Here is a 24,609-nt window from a genome sequence, read left to right on the forward strand (position 1 = left end):
CTATAACGCATCCCCGTGGTGGCAGCGATGAAGGACGTGTGGAGATGTGTCAGATTGATCTTGCAGGATCCTGTCAATGTTGATCTTTGATGCATATGTTTGAATCCAGTCTTTCGTTCTTGTGTTTACATGTTTGATCTTTTCCATATACTACTCTCTTTATTAGCTGTAGCTATGTTTCCTGTTTTTATGGTGTTTTAGCAAGATGATTTCCTGGTTGTATACTAGTACACCAAAGTTAGCCTGGTTTCGATGAGAGAAGGGCCATGACAACATCATGCCTTCGATTCGCTCCAGTGCTTAGAATCAAACTAGATAGCCCATGAAATTTGGTTGTGATTTTTGTTATCTTTGATTGATGTTCTCTCTCTCTGACCATCAATAGATTGAAATGTTCTCTTGTATTTTAAAAAGTTTAGCTGCAGTTTTCACGTTATTCACCACTTGGATAGCCGATCCGATCGATCATGCATGCATGTCTACTCTAGTTGGCACATGCTTGGATTCCCGTTCAAGCTCGATCGGCAACACGTAAGAAATAAAGGACTGAGTACGGGATGGTGCGCGTAGTCAATTTATAATTGCTCCTTATAATTACCGGAGTACAGTACATACTAAGTAGTTTTAATTTTTTATAAAATAATGTAGTTTTTAAATTTTCCCGAAAAAAATGTAGTTTTAAAATTGGAGCATCACAACGGATCACTACCGAGAGCATCGCAACGGATCGTAGCCGCCCAAAACGAGCGCCTCCTCCCCCTCGCCACCTCCTCCACCAATCTTGAGTTCTTGACGCCACGGCGCAGATCTGGGTCCCCGTAGCGCGCGGCCATAGCCACCAGTTTGAGCTTTGAGATGCCGGCAAGTCTTGTGCGCAGCGGCGCGGTATGGGGCGCGGTCGTGCGTGGACGTCGGTCCGGCCGGCCGCTGCCTGCCCGGACTCGGTGGACGCCCTCCCGTATGCTGGCTGCGCTCGTAGCTGCTTCATCTGGGCACCTCCGCGGTCCGCTTAAGCCGAAGGTGGCCGGGAAATACTTCGAGCTTCTCTCTGACCGCAACAAAACCAAGCATTTCCTGTTCCTCAGCATCGTCAGCGCCCACCGGAGCCGCACCAGTGGTGCGCCCTTTCAGAAGAAGCTCCAGGTTACTGACCTCCATTGCCGCTCGCCGGCCTGCGTCAGGGAGACAACCCGTGCCAAGCCGGCGACCATCACCATCGACGGCGAGGTGACAGTTCCGAGCAGGATCCAAGCGCCCGGCTACTCCCGCATGAAGCTGCTGAAGTGGGTACGTTCCATACTCACACGTTTCCCCTTGGACTGTGTCTTCACCATGATTTTCCGACCTCCGCCCAAGGTCACGATCCCACTTGTTGCCTTCCTCTGTTGTTACCATATCATCACTCTGGAGTTAACCATAGAACCCGTGGTTCTCATCGTGGCTAGCCGGCTCGCAAGAGTCCTTCTCTCTGCCCTCTACCGTCTACCGGGCGAGCTACGAGATTTTCGCCCAGTTTTCGCCTACATGATTTTACGCCTTTTCGTGGCCATTTACCCTCGCTGTTCCACGGTGACCCTGGTATCAATGTGCACCATGCAGTTTTGGTTTGTGTGTGAACTCCTGCGCCTTGCCTTGGTCTATATCCTGAGCCCGCTTTGGTGGTATACACTTCCCATCCTTCTCATTCTTGTTGCCCCAGTTGTCTGTGCTTTCATCTTGTCTAGCCGTCTCGTGGGCATCCCCGGGCGAGAGCTCCTCATCTTCCTCCCGTTTCTGACCCTCTTGTTTTACTTCTTTCCATCTCTCTCTCACTCTGTCATGTCAGGGATACCCATACATGTTCGCAGCATCGGGAAGTGGCTCATCTCTGCCTGGGGTGCATAGGAGATTAACTTGCCAGGAGCACCGTCAGACGTCATTGAATTTGACTTCACCGTCCATACCATTTGATCATAATCAAATTCGTCCATCTTCCTTCACCCCACTTAATTTATAAGATAGCCGTACGTTCGTTAGGTTGCGGAATAGTACCCAGCTGCAGGGTGATTATTACTTACCCAAGCAGCAATAATATACTGAAGCTGCCATGTGTGAGCGTATTCAGTTAGCTGTATCTTCAGGTTTCTGTTTGAATACGACACGAGCAGGATAGCTGACCGTGTTAGACTTCGTTTCGTATATTATTTGTTGCAAATAAACCTGACACGTGCTGTGTTCACGTAGAGGTTAATTAGTTAGTTTCCGCTTATTATGTTGTAAGCGCTGGACGACCCGGTCTAGTGGGATGGCACAGACAATTACGGATCGTGGAGGGCATAGGAATAGGTCACGGTCGCCAAGTCGTCGTGAACCAGAGAATAAAAAGGAAGGAGCAGAAACGACGCGAGTGGTCGCCTCTGTGGTCGCGTGTGTTCTCTGTGTGCGTGTGTCCACCGTCGGCGTGTTCGATCCGGCCTGAAAACCAACATTTGGTATACAGAGCTTGGTCGTCGGTGTTGGTGGCGGCGATGGAGGACAAGGGGACAACCAAGGATCTGGTGAGCGGCGCAAAGTATCAGCCGCCCATCCCCAAAGGAAAATCTGGTGATGGCACATCGGAGACGGGCGTCCTTGCCGTGAGGCCCATGCAGAGGGCCACCAACGTCTCTGTTCAGTATCCGCAGCTAACGGAATCCAACTACCAGCTTTGGGCAGCAAAGATGAAGATCATCATGCGCCCCATGGACGTGTGGTCTGCTGTCGACGTCGACGGCGACTATGACGAGGAGAGGGATCAAGGGGCGATGGCGGCGATCTCGCAGTCAGTCCCTGACGATGTCATGATGATGATCGCTGAGTTTGATACTGGGCGAGAGGCATGGGCTGCCATCCGCACGATGCGGATCGGTGAGGACCGTGTCGTTCAGGCACGGATCCAGTCGCTTCTCCGACGTTTTGATCGGCTGACGATGGCCGATGGGGAGGATGTGACAGCATTCTCCCGGCCACTCACCGCGTTGGTGGGCGAGATCCGGTCCCTGGGAGAGAAGGTCCAGGAGAAGACAGTGGTGCAACGCCTGTTCGCTGCAATGCCGCCCTCTGCGGTACACGGCGATGAAGCGTGGCTATGGCACGCGAGGTATGGGCATGTGAACTTTCACTCATTGAGAAAACTTGCTAGTGGAGACATGGTTCGGGGGCTGCCATTGCTAGATCACATTGAGTAGGTCTGTGAGGGCTGCATAGTAGGAAAACAGCGACGAAACCCATTTCCTTTACATGCCAAGTTCCGGGCAAAGAAGCCGCTTCAGTTAGTGCATGGAGATTTGTGCGGCCCCATTTCACTGGCAACACCGGGAGGGAAGAAATACTTCCTCCTCTTAGTTGATGACATGACGAGGTTCATGTGGGTGATACTTCTCAGGTGCAAAGATGAAGCATTTGATGCTGTGAAGAAGTTCAGAGCGGAGTTCGGCACAGAGTTTGCTATCACCAACCATGTGTGATATTCATAGTGTCGCACATGAGTTGATAAGAATAATTGTGTGTACACACTCGCTCAATCGTCTTCTCCCATGGATCGTCAGTCTCCCCCACCCAGCGCACACGTGTCGCGTCCATCCGGGGTCGATATCACATCGGTGCCCTCCCTCCTGCACATATGCCCCACACTTTCCTGTGGGTGGTCGTCTCGGTACGTTATACTCCCTTCGTTCCTAAATATAAGTCTTTTTAGAGTTCCATTAAAAAACTATATACAGATGTATATAGACATAATTTAGAGTGTAGATTCACTCGTTTTGTTCCGTATGTAGTCTTTTAATGAAATATGTAGAAAGACTTATATTTTAAAACGGAGGGAGTATAAAAAAACCTATTGCCATCGGCCACACCAATAAAGCCCTTAGCGCTACCAACCACACCCACCCCTGCCCTTCCCTTCCCCACTCCCGCCATCCACGATGGATGATGCACGATTTTAGCATGATCTACTGGCCATCATGGAACAGGCCCGCTAGTAGTTCCACGAGTCCAAAGCTGAATAGGGGGTGGGAGCATAAGTATATACTTCCTCCGTATCAAAATTTTTGTCTTAGATTTGTTTAGAAATGAATATATCTAAATACTAAAACGTGATTAAATACATTCATATCTAGACAAATCTAAGGCAAGAATTTTGGAACGGAGAGAGTATGTAATTAATGACATTTGACATGGATGCATCTAGTATATATGTAATTGGACATTATTATGTAATGAATTCAGAAATGAATGAACTTGTGTTGGTGAATGGGCAAGCCACCATAAAAGCCACTTGAACTCATGTCTCCCTCTGGGGAGACAAAGGGAGGGGTAGTGGCGATTGGTGGCGGCGGCGGAAAGGTGGAATGGCGCAACAGAGCAATGAGGCTAGCGGGTATGGCAGAGAAAGCATCATGCTAGCCGCCTCTACCAGATTTCGGCTTCCGTATACTCCTAAATCTAAATCACTAGACCCACGTTAAACCTAAAAAAAACTTCATGTGTTCTTATTTTGAGTCATCCAATGTTTGTGTCGCAAGATTTACACCATCGCATCAAGTGACGGAGCCATGATGTTTTTTCAATGGGTGCACTTATGATTTGAGTGTGAAATAGTCATAGTACAATCTCAGGTCATCGGGGGGGGGGGGGGGGAGTGCCCCCAACCTTCAAAATAATGTGAACTTAAGAAAATTTGCGGGGCTTCGATGGATTATTTTTCGTTTGCCCCTCTCATATCTGCATATTTTTACTACGTCTCCTTTTTCTATAGCTCCACCGTTGAGTATAGATAATTTAAAGACAGTATAAACAATAAAAATATATAATCACGTATAACTATAACACTATAACAAAGTAAGGAAGACATGCCAATCTAATGCACTCCTCACACCACTTGCTTAGATATTCATAATAAAGTAGTAAATAATAATGCTTTATTGGCAGCTTTGTTCTTTCTAGAAAGATTTAACAAAATTAACATGTAAATTTCACAAGCTTTTAACAAGTACATTATGCAAAACATTTTAGAGTTTCCTTTTCCTTGATTGCTTTTGTTTCATGTGTCTCAGTGAAGTGCTTGCATAATTTGAGAGATGATCTAGATCAATCAAGGCCCATCTCACCTTTGCAAAAATTGTGCAACAAGATTTGGCCTTTAGGCCTAGAGTTATCAAAATCCTATAGTAGTTTACATATAGTTTTGTATCTGGTTGTTTTCGTCATGTCCCTCTTAAACATGCCAAAATGTACATATTTTGTCCTTAGTGAAAAGGCAGTGCCCGTGCCGTTTTTCCAAAGGAAATATATCATGAGTATGACAATATCAATCTTGTACCAAATATGTGTTGTGTATAGGATTGCTTCATTTTACTTGTGGATTATCAATACTTGTTTGAATCTTTGAGAGGTTGATACATCAAAAAACAAGTAATATGAAAAATTTGTCTGCATGAGTAATATATGAAGATCATTAATCCTATCGAAATTGATGAACCTCTAATCTACTTGCATATTGTTGTTATGATTGTGAAGTTCAAGACCTAGACCATCTTTTTTGCGAATAAAATTTATTTAAGCTAGTTTATTTATGGATATAATGGGTTGGGAGAATATCTCAGATAATGACATTTGATGGACTTCGCTTATAGAATGGCCTTGAAGTGCCAACATTATTATCTGAATTTGGTGATCTATTTCTTTTCTATAAAGTATACCGCTCCATTACCTAGATTAATCAAAGTTCAGGAAAATGCAAATGAAACATGAAGGAAAATGTCGTTACCAAACTAAGCTATTTTATTAGATTAGATTAGACATGCAAAAAAGAGGGAAGATGTGATAAAACCGGTGATGTAATCTTTCGTACCTTTAATTTGGACCGGACATGCGTTGTCGGCGGTTTCTCTAGTGATCAACTTAGGGGCTAACAAACGGGGCCAGGAGGGACAGAACGAGGCGAGATCACGGTGGAGGAGTTACCGAGCGATCTAGTTAAGTTGGAAGCTTGAGCGTCTTGCAGGCCGCGGCACATGGACATACAACAGAAACCATGGGAATGGTTCAGTTAATCAAAAGATGCTATTGTGCTTCTGATCGGGCTAATCAAGTTATAATATTTTAAATGGACTGGAGTTTTTGCTTGTATATTGTAGCTACTTTTCTATGGGTTCAGTCTTGAAAAATTGATGGATTCATATTACTCGGTAACTATGTATGTGTCACAAAAAAGTTATTGGGTTTAGTTGAACCCAATGGTTGTACGCTGCCTCCACCCCTGATTGCATCATGACCATAGGACTCGAAAGTCTACTACAAAGTTATGCTTTCGTTGCATGTGACAGTATGTGCGACCGGATATCGATTTACCACATCATAAAAGGCAAACATACAAATTCAGAGTCACGTATGGATGAATGATGCAGGTTTTAGTTTCAATGCTCATTCCATTAAAATAAAATAGTGATTATAGACTATTCGATGATTGTGTGGTACATATATGAAAGTGCGTTATATCGACTAGAGGGGGGTGAAAAGGCGATTTTTACAAATTCACCACTTAGGAAATTCCTAGTGGGGTCTCCTATTTTGTCACTTTCATATAACTAGTGATATTACATCTTTTGCACAACCACTTAGTTTTTTTGAGCTTCCATACACTTATAGCTCTAGTGCATTTGTTGCATGGCAATCCCTACTCACTCACATTAATATCTATTGATGGGAATCTCCATAGCGCGTTGATATGCCTAGTTGATGTGAGACTATCTTCTTCCTTTAGTGCTATATCCATGGCTCACGCTCTATTCCACCTGTAGTGTGATGTCCCACAAGCGTATGGGATCGCAACAGTTTTCGAGGGTAGAGTATTCAACCCAAGTTTATTGATTCGACTCAAGGGGAAGCGAAAGAATATTCTCAAGTATTAGCAACTGAGTTGTCAATTCAACCACACCTGAAAAATTAGTGTCTGCAAGCAAAGTATCAGTAGCAAGGTAGTATGATAGCAACGGTGCCAGAAAAAAGCCTTGGTTGACGGGATGTTAGTACCGCTTACCTAGCTTCGGCAACGGCGCTAACAAAGTCTTGCAACAAGTAACAACGGAGTAGTAAGGAACTGTAGTAGCAGCAGCAGAGTAATAGCAGTAGCAACAGAGTAGCAAAGTGACAACAGTAGGAGCAAAGTGGCCCAATCCCTTTTGTAGCAAGGGACAAGCCTAGGCAAAGTAACGTAGTGAGAACCAGTAGTAAAAGACTCGTAGGCAGTGGATCGGTGATGGATGAGTGTGACGGATGTGATTCATCATGTAACAGCTATAACACGGAGAGATATGTGACTAGCTCCCGTTCGTCAATCTAATGTAGGCATGTATTCCGTATATAGTCATACGTGCTTAGGGAAAAGAACTTGCATGACATCTATTGTCCATCCCTCCCCTGGCAGCGGGGTCCTAATGAAACTACGGGATATTAAGGTTCTCCTTTTAATAAAGAACTAGACCAACGCATTAACACGCGGTGAATACATGAATCCTCATACTATGGTCATCTCCGGGAGTGGTTCCGGCTATTGTCACTCCGGGGTTGCCGGGTCATAACACATAGTAGGTGACTACAACTTGCAAGATAGGATCTAAAACACACATATATTGGCGACAACATAATAGGTTCAGATCTGAAATCATGGCACTCGGGCCCTAGTGACATGCATTAAGCATAGCCAAGTAGTAGCAACATCAATCTAGAACATAGTGGATACTAGGGATCAATCCCCGTCAAGAACTAACTCGATTACATAATAGATCTCATCCAACTCATCACCGTCTAGCAAGCCTACGATGAGATTACTCACGAACGATGAAGAGCATCATGGAATTGTCGATGGAGAAAGGTTGATGATGACGATGGCGATGATTTCCCCTCTCCGAAGCCCGAAACGGACTCTAGATCTGCCCTCCAGATGAAGAACAGGATGTGGCGGCGCCTCCGTCTCGCAAAACGCGATGAAACCTTCTCTCTGATTTTTTTTCCAGGCGAAACGGAAGATATAGAGCTGAGATTGGGGGCGGTGGTGCCACGTGGGCCCCACAAGCCCTCACGGCACGGCCATAGGGGGTGGCCGCGGCCTGTGGGCTGGTGGCCCACTGGCACGCCCCCTCCGGTGGATCATTGCGCAGTTATTTTTCTTTTATTCCAGAAAAAATCTCCGTAAATTTTCAGGACGTTCCGAGAACTTTCATTTGTGCACAAAAACAACACCATGGCAATTCTGCTGAAAACAGCGTCAGTCCGGGTTAGTTCCATTCAAATCATGCAAATTAGAGTCCAAAACAAGGGCAAAAGAGTTCGGAAAAGTAGATACGACGGAGACGTATCAACTCCCCCAAGCTTAAAGCCTTGCTTGTCCTCAAGCAACTCAGTTGACAAACTGAGAGAGACAAAAGAAAAACTTTGACGAACTCTGTTTGATCTTGTTGTTGCAACTATGTCTAACTCACAACCAGAATTTCAGCAACATCACAAGCAAACCACATAAGCAAATGACATCTAGGTCTCACGGTAAACTCATATCAATGGCATAATCAACTAGCGATCAAATAATAATAAGCCTCAAGTGTCAACGCTTCAATCAAAACAACATGAAGCAGTACAAATAGATGGTATCTCGCTAGCTCTTTTTGAGACCGCAAAACATAAATGCAGAGCACCTTAAAATACCAAGGGCTGACTAAACATTGTAATTCAAGGCAAAGAAGATCCATTCATAGTCACACTCAACACAGTTAAAAGCAAAGCATAAAAATGACAGAGGTGCTCTCTAATTGGTGCTTTTGTAAGAGGAGGATGACTCAACAGGAACATAAATAGACAGGCCCTTCGTAGAGATAAGCATTGATTTGCAGAGGTGCCACAGCTCAAGCTTTGAAAACAGAGATAATAATTTTGGGTGGCATGCTTTCATTGTCAACGCAATGACTAAGAGTTCTCAAGATCTTCCACGCTACACATGCTATAGGTGGTTCCCAAACAGAAAAGTAAAGTTTTGACTCCCCACCACCAATCAATCACACTCCACGGCTAGCCGAATCCTCGGGTACCGTCCATACTAACATCAATCCTGGGGGAGTTTTGTTTGCAATTATCTTTTTGATTTGAGCATGGAACTGGGAATTCCAATTACCGACCCCTTTCTCGTGAATGATAGTGAATAAACACATATCGAGGATAACACGCCTAGCATGGAAGATACCAATAGCCCCTTGTCACCACATGAGCGGTTCGGGCATGCAAAACAGATTATTTCTTGAAGATTTAGAGAGTGGCACATGCAAATTTACTTGGAACGGTAGGTAGATACCGCATATAGGTAGGTATGGTGGACTCATATGGCACAACTTTGGGTTTATGGGAGTGGATGCACAAGCAGTATTCCCGCTTAGTACAAGTGAAAGCTAGCAAAAGACTGGGAAGCGACCAACTAGAGAGCGACAACAGTCATCAAAATGCATTGAGATTAACTAACATTGAGTGCAAGCATGAGTAGGACATAAATCACCATGAACATGAACATCATAGAGGCTATGTTGATTTTGTTTCAACAACATGCGTGAACATGCGCCAAGTCTAGCCAATTGAAACATTCAAAGGAGGATACCATCCTATCATACTACATCATAGTCATTTCAACATTCATGATGGCAGCCAAGACAAACCATTATAAGCTCCTAGCTAAATAAGCATGGCATAAGCAACTATGATCTCTAAGTTGTCATTGCAAACATGTTTCTCTCACAACAAAGTTGAATCATGCATGATGAGCCAGTCATATTTACAAAAACAAAATAGATCGAGTTCATACCAGCTTTTCCAGGCTCAGTCACTTCATCATATATCGTCATTATTGTCTTTCACTTGCACGACCGAACGATGTGAACAATAATAAGAATGCTCGTGCATTGGACTAAAGCTGGAATCTGCAGGCAAACACAAAGGAGAAGACAAAGTAATATGGCTCTTTGAAAGCTAAACATGTATGCATGCAAGAGCCACTAAACATTGTAACCAATATCTTCTACCTTGACCCAAAGAAAAGAAAACTATCTACACGGGAAAACTACCAACAAGCAAAAGAAGAAAAAGAAAATCTTTTTGGTTTTTCTCAAACTAGACAGACATACAAAAAGAAAACGAGAAAAAGAAAATAAACTAGCATGGATGATACAGTGGCAAAGTGTGAACACCAGCTAACAAAGTGAAAGCATAAGCAAGAATGTAAAGTCGGTGAGAACACGTACTCCCCCAAGCTTAGGCTTTTGGCCTAACTTGGTCTACTCCCAAGGAGGGAAATAACCATCTCCGAGATACTCCAGAGTGTACTGAGGATGCCATTGTTGTGTGAGCTCCTACGGCTCCCACTGATAAACTGGCGTCTGGTACTCGACTGGCGGCTCAGGCACGGGCACCTGTTGTTGGGCCAAGCCCCAATATGCGTAGATGTCCGAGGGCATAATAGTGTACCTGCTTGCATGAAGATTGAACAAAGAAGGAGCAGGCAAAGTAATAGTCTCACGAGTACCCTGACTAAATACCAGGTTATAAATCATCCTTCCACCTATATCTCTCTCAAGAAAGTCATGGCGAACCATGCTATCATAATCTAGATATCTCTCGGGAAAAAGAATCTCTTCTTCTTCCTCAAGTCTAATGGGTATCTCAAAGTGTCTGGCAAGACGGGTAGCATAGATACCTCCATAGACAACACCTTTAGAACGGTTAAGGTTCAACCGTTGAGCTACTATAGCGCCCAAGCTATAAGTTTTATCGTTATAAAGGGATTCGCGCAATACCGCAAGATCTGGGGAACTAAGTGACCCAGCTTTCCCACGGCCAATCAAACATTTTCCCACAAATAGTGAGAAGTACCGAAGCACGGGAGAATGAATGCTAGCAGCTCTAGCGCAAGACACTCATCTCTCCTCTCCTACAGCAATAGTACCGATAAAAGCTTCCAAGTCCCGTGGATGAGGTTCATGAATATCCCCAACGTAAGGTAATTTGCAAACATTGCAAAAGTCCTGGAGTGACATGCGCTGGGGGATATCATAAAGTTTAAACTCAACCATATGAGGATTCTTCCTCGGATAGAAGTTAAAGCTTTGTACGAAGATATTAGTGAGGAGGAGGTATTGCAAACACTTATCTTCAACGAAGGCGGTAAGGCCTGCGCTCTCCACCAAGTGATAAAAGTCCTCATAAATTCCAGCGGCGCGTAAGAACACGTCGCTTGGCCACTCGCATGCTCGAACTTCCGCGACTCGAGGGACCGGATACTTGGGCTTCTTCTCACTCCCGTCATCCTTGGGGTCATGGCTTGACGAGTCTCTGAAGAACCTCCTCATCTTTTCCCTTTTCTATGTCTGAAAATTTCTGAAATTTTTAGTGATTTGAAGGAAAAGTGAATAAGGCTCAACGAAACTTGTAGCAACTACTTCCACAAGTGCCTAGAGACCATATTACGCATCAAAACTACTTGGGGCCAGCTAGAATAAGCATGCAAAGCTCAAGAACATGGTCACCAAGGCAGCAAAAATACGCGGAGTATAAGGCACTAGAGAAAAAACTAATTGGACCAATGGAGGAGTCACTTACCAAGGAGTAATTTCCCCAAAACAGTTCGGAGAACGGTGATTTGAGCAAAGAGATCGAAAATCCCAGCAAGAGGAGCAAGAATACGGGTTTGAGCTGCGAAACGATTTTTTCCGGAGGTAGGAGAAGCAGATGGGAGCAAGAATGAGTGGAGGGGGTGCCTGTGGGCCCCACAAGCCTGGGTGGCGCGGCCAGGGGGTGCCCGCGCCCCTAGGGCTTGTAGCCCACTGGTGTGGCCCCGAGGCAGTCTCTTTGTCCTGGTATTTTTTAAATATTCCAGAAAAAATAATACTAGATTTTCACAGCGTTCGGAGAACTTTTATTTTCGGGGTATTTTTCCACGGGACGCTAAGACAGAAAACAGGGAAAACTAATCTAAACCTATCATTTTTCTTCTAAGTAACCGAAGGTGAAAGCTTAAGACAGAGGTTTGTGACTCCTCGATTCATCCATCTCATGGTCATCGAAAGAAATCCGTCAATGGGGTTGATCAAATCCCCATGACAAAACTTTCTCGAATCGCAAAAGAGAACGGAGAATTTTCGAATAGTCACTAGGTCACCTCAATGGGGATATGTATCTCCCCAACAAGCAAATCATACTTCATCTTGACACGAGGAATAGGGCATTCAAAGCTCCCAATAAGAATCGATGAAGTTTTTTCGATAGCATTGATGCAATGTACTCGATATTGTTTCTTCGGAAAGTGCACCGTATGCTCATTACCGTTGACATGGAAAGTGACATTGACTTTGTTGCAATCTATAACAGCCCCTGCAGTGTTTAAAAAGGGTCTTCCGAGGATGACAGCCATGGCATCGTCCTCGGGAATATCCAAGATAACAAAGTCTGTTAAGATAGTGGTGTTAGCACCCACTACATGCACATCCTCGCAAATGCCGATAGGGAAAGAAGTTTATTTGTCGGTCATTTGCAGAGAGATTTCAGTGGGTGTCAACTTATCCAGTTCAAGTCTATGATAAAGAGAGAGAGGCATAACACTAACACCGGCTCCAAGGTCGCATAACGCAGTTCTAACGTAGTTTCCTTTAATGGAGCAAGGTATAGTGGGCACACCGGGATCACCTAGTTTCTTAGGAGTTCCACCCTTGAAGGTATAGTTAGCAAGCATGGTGGAAATCTCAATCTCAGGTATCCTCCTCTTATTAGTCACAATATCTTTCATGCACTTAGCATACAGAGACATCTTGAGCATATCTGTCAAACGCATATGTAGAAATACATGTCTGATCATCCCAACGAAGCGCTCAAAATCCTCATCATCCTTTTTCTTGGATGGTTTAGGAGGAAAGGGCATAGGTTTCTGAACCCATGGCTCCCTTTCTTTACCATGCTTCCTAGCAGTGAAGTCATTCTTATCGTATCTCTTAGCCTTATGCTGTGGGTTATTGATACGTCCATTTTGCATCATGCTTTCATGTTGATATTTATCGCTTTATGAGATGTTATATTACTTTGTGGTACCATATTTATGCCTTTTCTCTCTTATTTTGCAAGGTTTATTTGAAGAGGGAAATTCAGGCAGCTGGAATTCTGGTCTGGAAAAGGAGCAAATCTAAGTCCTCTATTATGCACAACTCCAAATGCCCTGAAAATTTACGTGGAATTTTTGGGGAATATATACAAAATACTGGGAGAAAGAAGTACCAGAGGGGAGCTACCAGGGCCCCACAAGCCTGGTATCCGCCACCCCCCTTGTGGCAGCTACAGGGCTTGTGGGCTCCCTGACGGCCCACTGGCCCCCCTCTTTTGCTATATGAAGGGTTTCGTTCCAGAAAAAAATCAAGAGGGAGCTTTTTCGTGGTTTCGCCGCCGCCACGAGGCGGAACTTGAGCAGATCCAATCTAGAGCTCCGGCAGGACGATCCTGCTGGGGAAACTTCCCTTCCGGAGGGGGAAATCGTCGCCATCGTCATCACCAACACTCCTCTCGTCAGAGGAGAGGCATCTTCATCAACATATTCATCAGCACCATCTCCTCTCCAATCCCTAGGTCATCTCTTGTAACCAATCTCCATCTCGCGACTCCGATTGGTACTTGTAAGGTTGCTAGTAGTGTTGATTACTCTTTGTAGTTAATGCTAGTTGGATTACTTGGTGGAAGAGTTTATGTTCAGATCCTTGATGCTATTCATTACACCTCTGATCATGATTATGATTATGCTTTGTGAGTAGTTACTTTTGTTCCTGAGGACATGGGATAAGTCATGCGAATAATAGTCATGTAAATTTGATATTCGTTCGGTATTTTGATATGCTGTATGTTGTCTTTTCCTCTAGTGGTGTTATGTGAACGTCGACTACATAACACTTCACCATACTTGGGCGTAGAGGAAGGCATTGGGGAGTAGTAAGTAGATGATGGGTTGCTGGAGTGACAGAAGCTTAAACCCGAGTCTATGCGTTGTTTCGTAAGGGGCTGATTTGGATCCACTAGTTTGATGCTATGGTTAGACGTTGTCTTAATTCTTCTTTCGTAGTTGCGGATGCTTGCGAGAGGGGTTAATCATAAGTGGGATGCTTGTCCAAGTAAGGGCAGTACCCAAGCGCCGGTCCACCCACATATCAAACTATCAAAGTACCGAACGCGAATCACATGAACATGATGAAACTAGCATGACAGAAATTCCCGTGTGTCCACAGGAGTGTTTTCCCTCCTATAAGACTTTGTTCAGGCTTGTCCCTTGCTACAAAAGGGATTGGGCCACTTGCTGCACCATTGCTACTACTTGTTACTTGTTACTTTTCACTTGCTATGTTTCACCTCGCTACATCATCGCTTGTTACCGCTACTTTCAGTGCTTGCAGTTATTACCTTGCTGAAAACCGTTTATCAGAGCCTTCCGCTCTTCGTTGGGTTCGACACTCTTACTTATCGAAAGGAATACGATTGATCCCCTATATTTGTGGGTCATCAAGACTCTTTTCTGGCGCCGTTTCCGGGGAGTGAAGCGCCTTTGGTAAGTGGAATTTGGTAAGGAAACATTTATATACTGTGCTGAAATTTATTGTCACTTGTCACTATGGAAACTGTTCCTTTGAGGAGTTTGTTTGGGGGTATCTTCACCACGAACTGAAGCACGAGGGATTGTTCCTCAACCTGAGGTACCTACTGAAAATATCTTTTATGAAATTGCTTCGGGTATGCTTGAGAAACTGCTGGCTAATCCTTTTACAGGAGATGGATCTTCACATCCAGACTTGCATCTGATCTATGTGGATGAAGTTTGTGGTTTATTTAAGCTTGTAGGTTTGCTCGAGGATGAGGTAAATAAGAAAGTCTTTCCTTTATCTTTGAAGGATAAGGCGTTGACATGGTAAAGGCCATGTGATGATACTGGATCATGGGACTACAATCGGTTCAAATTGGAATTTCATCAAAAGTTTTATCTATGCATTTAGTACATCGTGATCGGAATTATATTTATAACTTTTGGCCTTGTGACAGGGAAAGCATAGCTCAAGCTTGGGGGAGGCTTAAAGCAATGTTAAATTGATGCCCCAATCATGAGCTCTCGAGAGAAATTATCACTCAAAACTTTTATGCTCGGCTTTCTCATGAAGATCGTACCATGCTTGACACTTCTTGTACTGGTTCTTTTATGAAGAAGGATATTGACCACAAGTGGAATTTATTGGAAAGAATAAAACGTAACTCTGAAGATTGGGAGCTGGAGGAAGGTAAGGAGTCAGGTATGAATTTCCAGTTTGATTGCGTTAAATCTTTTGTTGAGACAAACACTTCTAGAGATTTTAGCGCTAAGTATGGACTTGACTCTGAGATAGTAGCTTCTCTTTGTGAATCTTTTGCTGCTCATGTTGATCTTCCCAAAGAGAAGTGGTTTAAGTATCATCCTCCTGTACAAAGCAACATAGTCAAAACCAATCTAGTTGAGGAGAAAGTCGTTGCTTTTAGTGATCCTGTTGTTCCTTGTGCCTACGCTGAGAAACCACCTTACCCTGCTAGGAAAAAGGATTATTCTAAAGCTCCAACTGTGATACGTAGGGGTTACATTAGACCACTTGCACCCCCTGAGGAGATTAGAGTTGAACCTAGTGTTTCTATTATCAAAGATCTCTTAGCCGAAGACATAGATGGGCATGTTATCAGATTCAGTGAGGACTCCGCTAGAATTGCTAAACCTCACGCGAAAGACAAATACGGACCTGTAATTGGCCTGCCCGTTGTTTCTGTCAAGATAGGAGATCACTGTTACCACAGTTTATGTGATATGGGAGCTAGTGTTAGTGCAATACCCCATTCCCTATGTGATGAAATCAAAGATGAGATTGCACCTGCTGAGCTAGAACCCATTGATGTCACTATTACGCTAGCTAATAGAGACACTATCTGCCCTTTGGGAATTGTGAGAGACGTAGAAGTCCTGTGTGGTAAGACGAAGTATCCTACTGATTTCCTCGTCCTTGGTACTGCACAAGATAGCTTTTGTCCCATCATATTCGGTAGACCCTTTCTCAACATTGTCAATGCTCACATTGATTGCATTAAGCAGACTGTCACAGTTAGTTTCGAGGGTGTGTCCCATGAATTTAACTTCTCCAAGTTTGGAAGACAACCCCATGAAAAAGAGTCGTCTGGTAGGGATGAAATCATTGCTCTTGCCTCTATTGCCGTACCTCCTACGGAATCTTTAGAGCAATATCTGCTTGAGCATGAAAATGATATGCATATGGAGGAAAGATATGAGATAGATAAAATTGTCTTAGAACAATATCCTTTCTCAAGAATAATCTACCTGTTGAACTGCTTGGGGATCCTCCCCCACCAAAGCGTGACCCTGTGTTCGAGCTTAAACAATTGCCTGATACTCTTAAGTATGCCTATCTTGATGAGAAGGAGATATATCATGTTATTATTAGTGTTGTCCTCTCAGAGCACTAAGAGAAGAAGTTACTAAAAACTCTGAGGAAGCACCGTGCTACTATTGGATATACTCTTGATGATCTTAAGGGTATTAGTCCCACTCTATGTCAGCACAAGATTAAAACCGATCCTGATTCTAAACCAGTTGCTGATCATCAAAGGAGATTAAATCCTAAGATGAAAGAGGTCGTGAGAAAAGAAATATTAATGCTTCTGGAAGCAGGAATCATTTATCATGTTGCTCATAGTGATTGGGTAAGTCCAGTACATTGCGTACGTAAGAAGGGAGGTATCACCGTCGTTCCTAATGATAAGAATGAATTAATCCCACAAAGGATTATTACTGGCTATAGGATGGTGATAGACTTCCGGAAACTGAACAAGGCAACCAGGAAAGGCCATTATCCTTTGTCGTTTATCGACCAAATGCTAGAAAGGCTATCCAAACACACACACTTTTGCTTTCTAGACGGTTATTCAGGTTTCTCGCAAATACCTGTTGCACAATCTGATCAGGAGAAAACCACTTTCACTTGCCCCTTTGGTACCTTTGCTTATAGATGTATTCCTTTTGGCTTATGCAATGCACCTGCCACCTTTCAAAGATGTATGATGGCTATATTCTCTGACTTCTGTGAAAAGATTGTTGAGGTTTTCATGGATGACTTCTCCATTTACGGGTCTTCCTTTGATGATTGCCTCAGCAACCTTGATCGAGTCTTACAGAGATGCAAAGATACCAACCTCGTCTTGAATTGGGAGAAGTGCCACTTTATGGTTAATGAAGGCATCGTCTTCGAACACAAAATCTCTGAAAGAGGCATTGAAGTTGATAAAGCTAAAGTTGATGCAATTGAGAAAATGCCTTGCCCCACAGATATCAGATGTATACGAAGTTTCCTAGGTCATGTTGGTTTCTATAGAAGGTTCATTAAAGACTTCTCTAAGATTTCTAGGCCTCTTACCAACCTCTTGCAGAAGGATGTTCCTTTTGTTTTTGATGAGGATTGTGAGGAAGCTTTCGAAATACTTAAGAAGGCTTTGATAACCGCACCTATTGTTCAACCACCTGACAGGAACTTGCCCTTTGAAATCATGTGTGACGCTAGTGATTATGCTGTTGGTGCTGTTCTAGGACAAAGAGTTGACAAGAAGTTGAATGTTATTCACTACGCTAGTAAAACTCTAGACAGTGCCCAAAGAAACTATGCCACTACGGAAAAGGAGTTTTTAGCAGTCGTGTTTGCATGTGAAAAGTTCAGATCTTATATAGTTGACTCCAAAGTCACTATTCACTCTGATCATGCTGCTATTAAGTACCTTATGGAGAAGAAGGACGCTAAGCCTAGGCTAATCAGATGGGTTCTCCTGCTACAGGAATTTGATTTGCACGTTGTTGACCGAAAGGGTGCTGATAACCGTGTAGCAGATAACTTGTCCAGGCTAGAGAATGTCCTTGATGACCCACGACCTATTGATGACAACTTTCCTGATGAGCAACTAAATGTCATCCGCACTTCACATAGTGCACCGTGGTATGCTGATTACGCAAACTATATCGTAGCCAAATACATACCACCCACCTTCACCTACCAGCAAAAGAAGAAATTCTTCTTTGATTTGAGACACTACTTTTGGGATGATCCTCACCTTTATAAGGAAGGAGTAGATGGTGTTATTAGACGTTGTGTGCCTGAACATGAACAGGGACAGATCTTGCAGAAGTGTCATTCCGAAGCCTACGGAGGACACCATGCTGGAGATAGAACTGCTCATAAGGTATTGCAATCAGGTTTCTATTGGCCCACTCTCTTCAAGGATGCCCGTAAGTTTGTCTTGTCTTGTGACGAATGCCAAAGAATAGGGAACATCAGTAAGCGTCAGGAAATGCCTATGAACTATTCACTTGTCATTGAACCATTCGATGTCTGGGGCTTTGATTATATGGGACCCTTCCCGAGTTCCAATGGGTACACTCACATCTTAGTTGTTGTGGATTATGTCACCAAGTGGGTAGAGGCTATCCCCACTAAAAATGTTGATCACCACACCTCCATTAAGATTCTTAAAGAAGTCATTTTCCCAAGATTTGGAGTCCCTAGATATCTGATGACTGATGCCGGTTCACACTTCATTCATGGTGTTTTCCGCAAGATGCTCGCTAAGTATGATGTCAACCATAGAGTTGCATCTCCTTATCATCCTCAGTCTAGTGGTCAAGTGGAGTTGAGTAATAGGGAGATCAAATTGATCCTACAAAAGACTGTCAATAGATCTCAAAAGAATTGGTCTAGAAAACTTGATGATGCACTATGGGCTTATAGGACTGCTTATAAGAATCCCATTGGCATGTCGCCGTATAAAATGGTTTATGGTAAGGCCTGTCATTTACCTCTTGAGCTGGAACACAAAGCTTATTGGGCAATCAAAGAGCTCAACTTCGATTTTAGACTTGCCGGTGAGAAGCGGTTGTTTGATATCAGCTCATTAGATGAATGGAGGGCCCAGGCATATGAGAATGCCAAGTTGTTCAAGGAAAAGGTTAAGAGATGGCACGATAAAGGAATACAGAAACGAGAGTTCAATGTAGGTGATTATGTCCTGCTATACAATTCTCGCTTGAGATTCTTCGCAGGCAAGCTTCTCTCTAAATGGGAAGGTCCTTACGTTATCAAGGAAGTATATCGTTCCGGTGCCATCAAAATCAATAACACAGAAGGAAATTTTCCTAGAGTGGTAAATGGGCAAAGAATCAAGCATTATATCTCCGGTACTCCCATAAATGTTGAGACCAATATCATCAATATCATAACTCCAGAGGAGTACATAAGGGATGTTTATCAGCCTGTTTCAGACCCTGAAAACGAAGAGGTATCTATTTCGGTAAGTAATTGGACTCCGAAGCTTTTCCAATAGAAAATTTCCTCCGTTTTGGAATTTTTGGAAAATTAGAAAAATAAAAAGCAGTCCGGAGAGCGCACGAGGAGGCCACAAGCTTGTTAGCCGCCACCAACATCCTGGGGGCGGCTACAGGGCTTGTGGGCACCTCGTGTGCCGCCCGGACTCCGTTTTCTTGCGGAGCACTCCTTCTAGTCCAGAAAAAATCATTATATATACGCCCGAAGGTTTTGATCTCCGTATCGCGCAGTTTTCCTCTGTTTTCGTTTCGAGCCAGTTGTCTGCCATAGATTTAGAGCAAAGATGTCTCAGGAATCTGTTGGGGAGAATGATCTTCCCCAAGTTCATGAAGAAGTAGATGCTGATCTGAAAAGAGTAGAAGTCACGGAAGCCAGGGACAAAGCTAAGGAGAAAACCCTAGCTAGGGAGGAAGTTCAACCTATGTTCAACATTGAAGACGTTGAAGGAGTAGATTTTCTCCAGCCCTTCCTCCAGGTGTTGTCTCCATCCTTGATTGAACTCTTGAGGTTTTGCGAAACAACTCGTGCTCGCAATATTTCCCTTTCTCGTGAAGTTCTTTTGCTGGAAAACCATGTCGCAGATCTCAAAGGTATAAATCAAAGATTGATAGCTCTCTTGGAATCAAAGGCAGCAACTCCACCACCATCACCACCAAAGGAAGACAACTAAGCATTGGTATGGGCAATCCCCTTGGCTTCTGCCAAGCTTGGGGGAGTTGCCCTGGTATTGTATCACCTTTATATCTTTTGCTTTTACCTTTGTTTTAGTTCTTTCCTTTTCAGTTTTTATTTCTTCTCTTAGAGGAATAAGTCTTTAGTATTTAGTTTGAGTCTTTTGTCTTGTGTCTCCCCCGATGTATTCGAGCTTGCGAGCTATATAATAAAGAGTATCTTAGTCAAGGTCTTTGCTTTGTGTCATGATCAAAAGTATGAAAATAACGATAGCATGAAAGATCATGAGATGATCTTATGGGAAAAGATAGCTTCACATGTGACACGTATGATGATTGAAACTTGTTGAGAATAAATCAACATAGACCTCAGTCATTGTTGCAATCAATAAGAAGTAATAAGGAAAGAGAGGTTCACATATAAATATATCATCTTAGACACTTTTTACAATTGTGAGCACTCACCAAACTATTACATGCTTAGGAGTAGATGTTGGACAAGGAAGACAACATAATGAATTGTGTTTGCTTGGTTCCAAACAATGTTATATGATTAGAGATCCCTTAGCATGTGACGATTGCTTCCACCTCATATTAGCCAAAACTCCCGCACCAAGTAGAGATACTACTTGTGCATCCATAAACCTTCATCCCAGTTTTGCCATGAGAGTCCACCATACCTACCTATGGATTGAATAAGATCCCTCAAGTAAGTTGTCATCGGTGCAAGCAATAAAAATTGCTCTCTAATATGTATGATCTATTAGTGTGTGGAAAATAAGCTTTGTACGAACCTGTGATGAGGAAGACATAAAAGCGACAGACTGCATAATAAAGTTCTTTATCACAGGAGGCAATATAAAGTGACGTTCCTCCGCACTAAGAGGACACACATTCAAACCTCAAAAGCGCATGACAACCTCTGCTTCCCTCTGCGAAGGGCCTATCTTGTACCTTTACTTTTTGCCCTTGTAAGACTCATGGTGATCTTCACCAATTCCTTATTTTTGCCTTTGTCTTGGCTACCTTCACATGCTTGGGAAAGATCTATCTGCAAAACTATAAGCCCCTATCTTCCTTTGTGTCCAGCTGAAACTTTGATACCATGAGTACCACGTGAGTTGTAACAATTGCGGACAATAAAAGAGATGATTGAGTATGTGGGTTTGCCTTACAAGCTCTTATTTGACTCTTTCTGATGTTATGATAAATTGCAATTGCTTCAATGACTTTGGATTGTTGTTGGTTACTTCTCGGTAAGGTTTTTGCTTCATACTTTGCTTTGTGAAGGAATTGTTACTTTCTCATAAGAATCTTTATGAAGTACTGTTGTTCTATGTGTGATCATGATGCCCTCATGTCCGTATTATGTTTTATCAACACCTCTGTCCCTAAACATGTGGACATGTTTATGGAACTTGGTTTTCGCTTGAGGACAAGTGAGGTCTAAGCTTGGGGGAGTTGATACGTCCATTTTGCATCATGCTTTCATGTTGATATTTATCGCTTTATGGGCTGTTGTATTACTTTGTGGTACCATACTTATGCCTTTTCTCTCTTATTTTGCAAGGTTTATTTGAAGAGGGAGAATTCAAGCAGTTGGAATTCTGGACTGGAAAAGGAGCAAATCTGAGTCCTCTATTCTGCAAAACTCCAAATGCCCTGAAAATTTACGTGGAATTTTTGGGGAATATATAAAAAATACTGGGCGAAAGAAGTACCAGAGGGGAGCTACCAGGGCCCCACAAGCCTGGTAGCCGCCACCCCCCTGGTGGCGGCTACAAGGCTTGTGGGCTCCCTGACGGCCCACTGACCCGCCCTCTTTTGCTATATGAAGGGTTTCGTTCCAGAAAAAATCAAGAGGGAGCTTTTTCGTGGTTTCGCCGTCGTCACGAGGCGGAATTTGAGCAGATCCAATCTAGAGCTCCGGCAGGATGATCCTGCTGGGGAAACTTCCCTCCTGGAGGGGGAAATCGTCGCCATCGTCATCACCAACACTCCTCTCGTCGGAGGGGAGGCATCTTCATCAACATCTTCATCAGCACCATCTCCTCTCCAATCCCTAGTTCATCTCTTGTAACCAATCTCCGTCTCGCGACTCCGATTGGTACTTGTAAGGTTACTAGTAGTGTTGATTACTCTTTGTAGTTGATGCTAGTTGGATTACTTGGTGGAAGAGTTTATGTTCAGATCCTTGATGCTATTCATTACACCTCTGATCATGATTATGATTATGCTTTGTGAGTAGTTACTTCTGTTCCTGAGGACATGGGATAACTCATGCTAATAATAGTCATATGAATTTGGTATTCGTTCGGTATTTTGATATGATGTATGTTGTCTTTTCCTCTAGTGGTGTTATGTGAACGTCGACTACATAACACTTCACCATACTTGGGCCTAGAGGAAGGCATTGGGGAGTAGTAAGTAGATGATGGGTTGCTGGAGTGACAGAAGCTTAAACCCCAGTCTATGTGTTCCTTCGTAAAGGGCTGATTTGGATCCACTAGTTTAATGCTATGGTTAGACGTTGTCTTAATTCTTCTTTCGTAGTTGCGGATGCTTGCGATAGGGGTTAATCATAAGTGGGATGCTTGTCCAAGTAAGGGCAGTACCCAAGCACCGGTCCACCCACATATCAAACTATCAAAGTAACGAACGCGAATCACATGAACATGATGAAACTAGCATGAAAGAAATTCCCGTGTGTCCTCGGGAGCATTTTCCCTCCTATAAGACTTTGTTCAGGCTTGTCCCTTGCTACAAAAGGGATAGGCCACTTGCTGCACCATTGCTACTACTTGTTACTTGTTACTTTTCACTTGCTACGTTTCACCTCGCTACATCATCGCTTGTTACCGCTACTTTCAGTGCCTGCAGTTATTACCTTGCTGAAAACCGTTTATCAGAGCCTTCCGCTCCTTGTTGGGTTCGACACTCTTACTTATCGAAGTGACTACGATTGATCCCCTATACTTGTGGGTCATAAGTTATCAAGATCAATAGGTTCAATCTCCACATCCTTTTCATTGCTAGGTTGAGCATCTTCATGAACATCACTATTGATATTATCATTAGGCTTATGTTCATCACTAGATTGTGTTTCAGCATCATAGATAGATGCATCATTTGGACTCTCAGGGGTAGCAGCAACAGGGTTGCTAGCGTGCAGGTTCCTATCATCCTTCTTATTATTTCTAGGATGACTAGGTGCGTGAGTGCTAACTCCTTGAGACTCTTGTTCAACTCTCTTCGGGTGACCCTCAGGATACAGAGGTTCCTGGGTCATTCTACCGCCTCTAGTAACGACTCTGACGGAATTGTCATTCAACTCATTGAGCAAGTCATTCTGAGCTTTAAGTACTTGTTCTACTTGAGTAGTAACCATAGAGGCATGTTTACTCAGAAGCTTAAGATCATTGACATTTCTGTCCACACAAGCACTTAAATGACTAAGCATACGAGCATTCTTTTCCAATTGTCTTCTAACATAATCATTGAAACTCAGTTGTTTGGCAACGAAGTTATCAAATTCATCCATGCATAAGCTAGCAGGTTTATCAAAAGAAATATCACTCTCATCAAACCTACGCAGAGAATTTACTCCTACAACATGTATCGGGTTATCGAGACCATGGATCTCTTTGATAGGTGGTAGATTTTTGACATCTTCAGATTTAATGCCTTTCTCTCGCATAGATTTCTTGGCTTCTTGCATATCTTCAGGACTGAGGAATAGAATACCTCTTTTCTTTGGAGTTGGCTTAGGAGGTGGTTTGGGAATTGTCCAAGCATTCTCACTGCACAAGATGTTATTCAGTAGAATCTCAGCTTGTTCTACGGTACGTTCCCTAAAAACACTACCGGCACAACTATCTACGTGGTCTTTAGAAGCATCGGTAAGTCCATTATAGAAGATATCAAGTATCTCATTCTTCTCAAGAGGGTGATCAGTCAAAGCATTCAGTAGCTTGATGAGCCTCCCCCAAGCTTGTGGGTGACTCTCTTCCTTAGCTTGAGCAAAGTTGTATATTTCCTGCAAGGCATCTTGCTTCTTATGGGCAGGGAAATATTTTTCATAGAAGTAGTAGACCATATCCTGGGGGCTACGCACACAACCAGGAGAAAGAGAAGTGAACCAGGTCTTAGCATCATCCTTTAGCGAGAAAGGAAACAACTTGAGCATATAGTAGTGGCGGATCTTTTCCTCACTAGTGAATAGGGTGGCTATATCGTGCAGTTTGGTAAGATGGGCTACAACCGTTTCAGACTCGTAACCGTGAAAGGGATCAGATTCGGCCAGAGTGATTAACTCAGGGTCGACAGAGAATTCATAATCCTTATCGGTCACAAAGATAGGCGAAGTAGCAAACTTCGGGTCGTATTTCATCCTAGCGTTCAGAGATTTTTCTTTCCACTTGCGCAGAAGTTTCTCAACATCATAGCTATCCTTACACACAAGAAAGTCC

The sequence above is a fragment of the Hordeum vulgare genome, chromosome 2H (assembly GCF_904849725.1).
Source record: "Hordeum vulgare subsp. vulgare chromosome 2H, MorexV3_pseudomolecules_assembly, whole genome shotgun sequence".
NCBI classification, from domain to species: Eukaryota; Viridiplantae; Streptophyta; class Magnoliopsida; order Poales; family Poaceae; genus Hordeum; species Hordeum vulgare.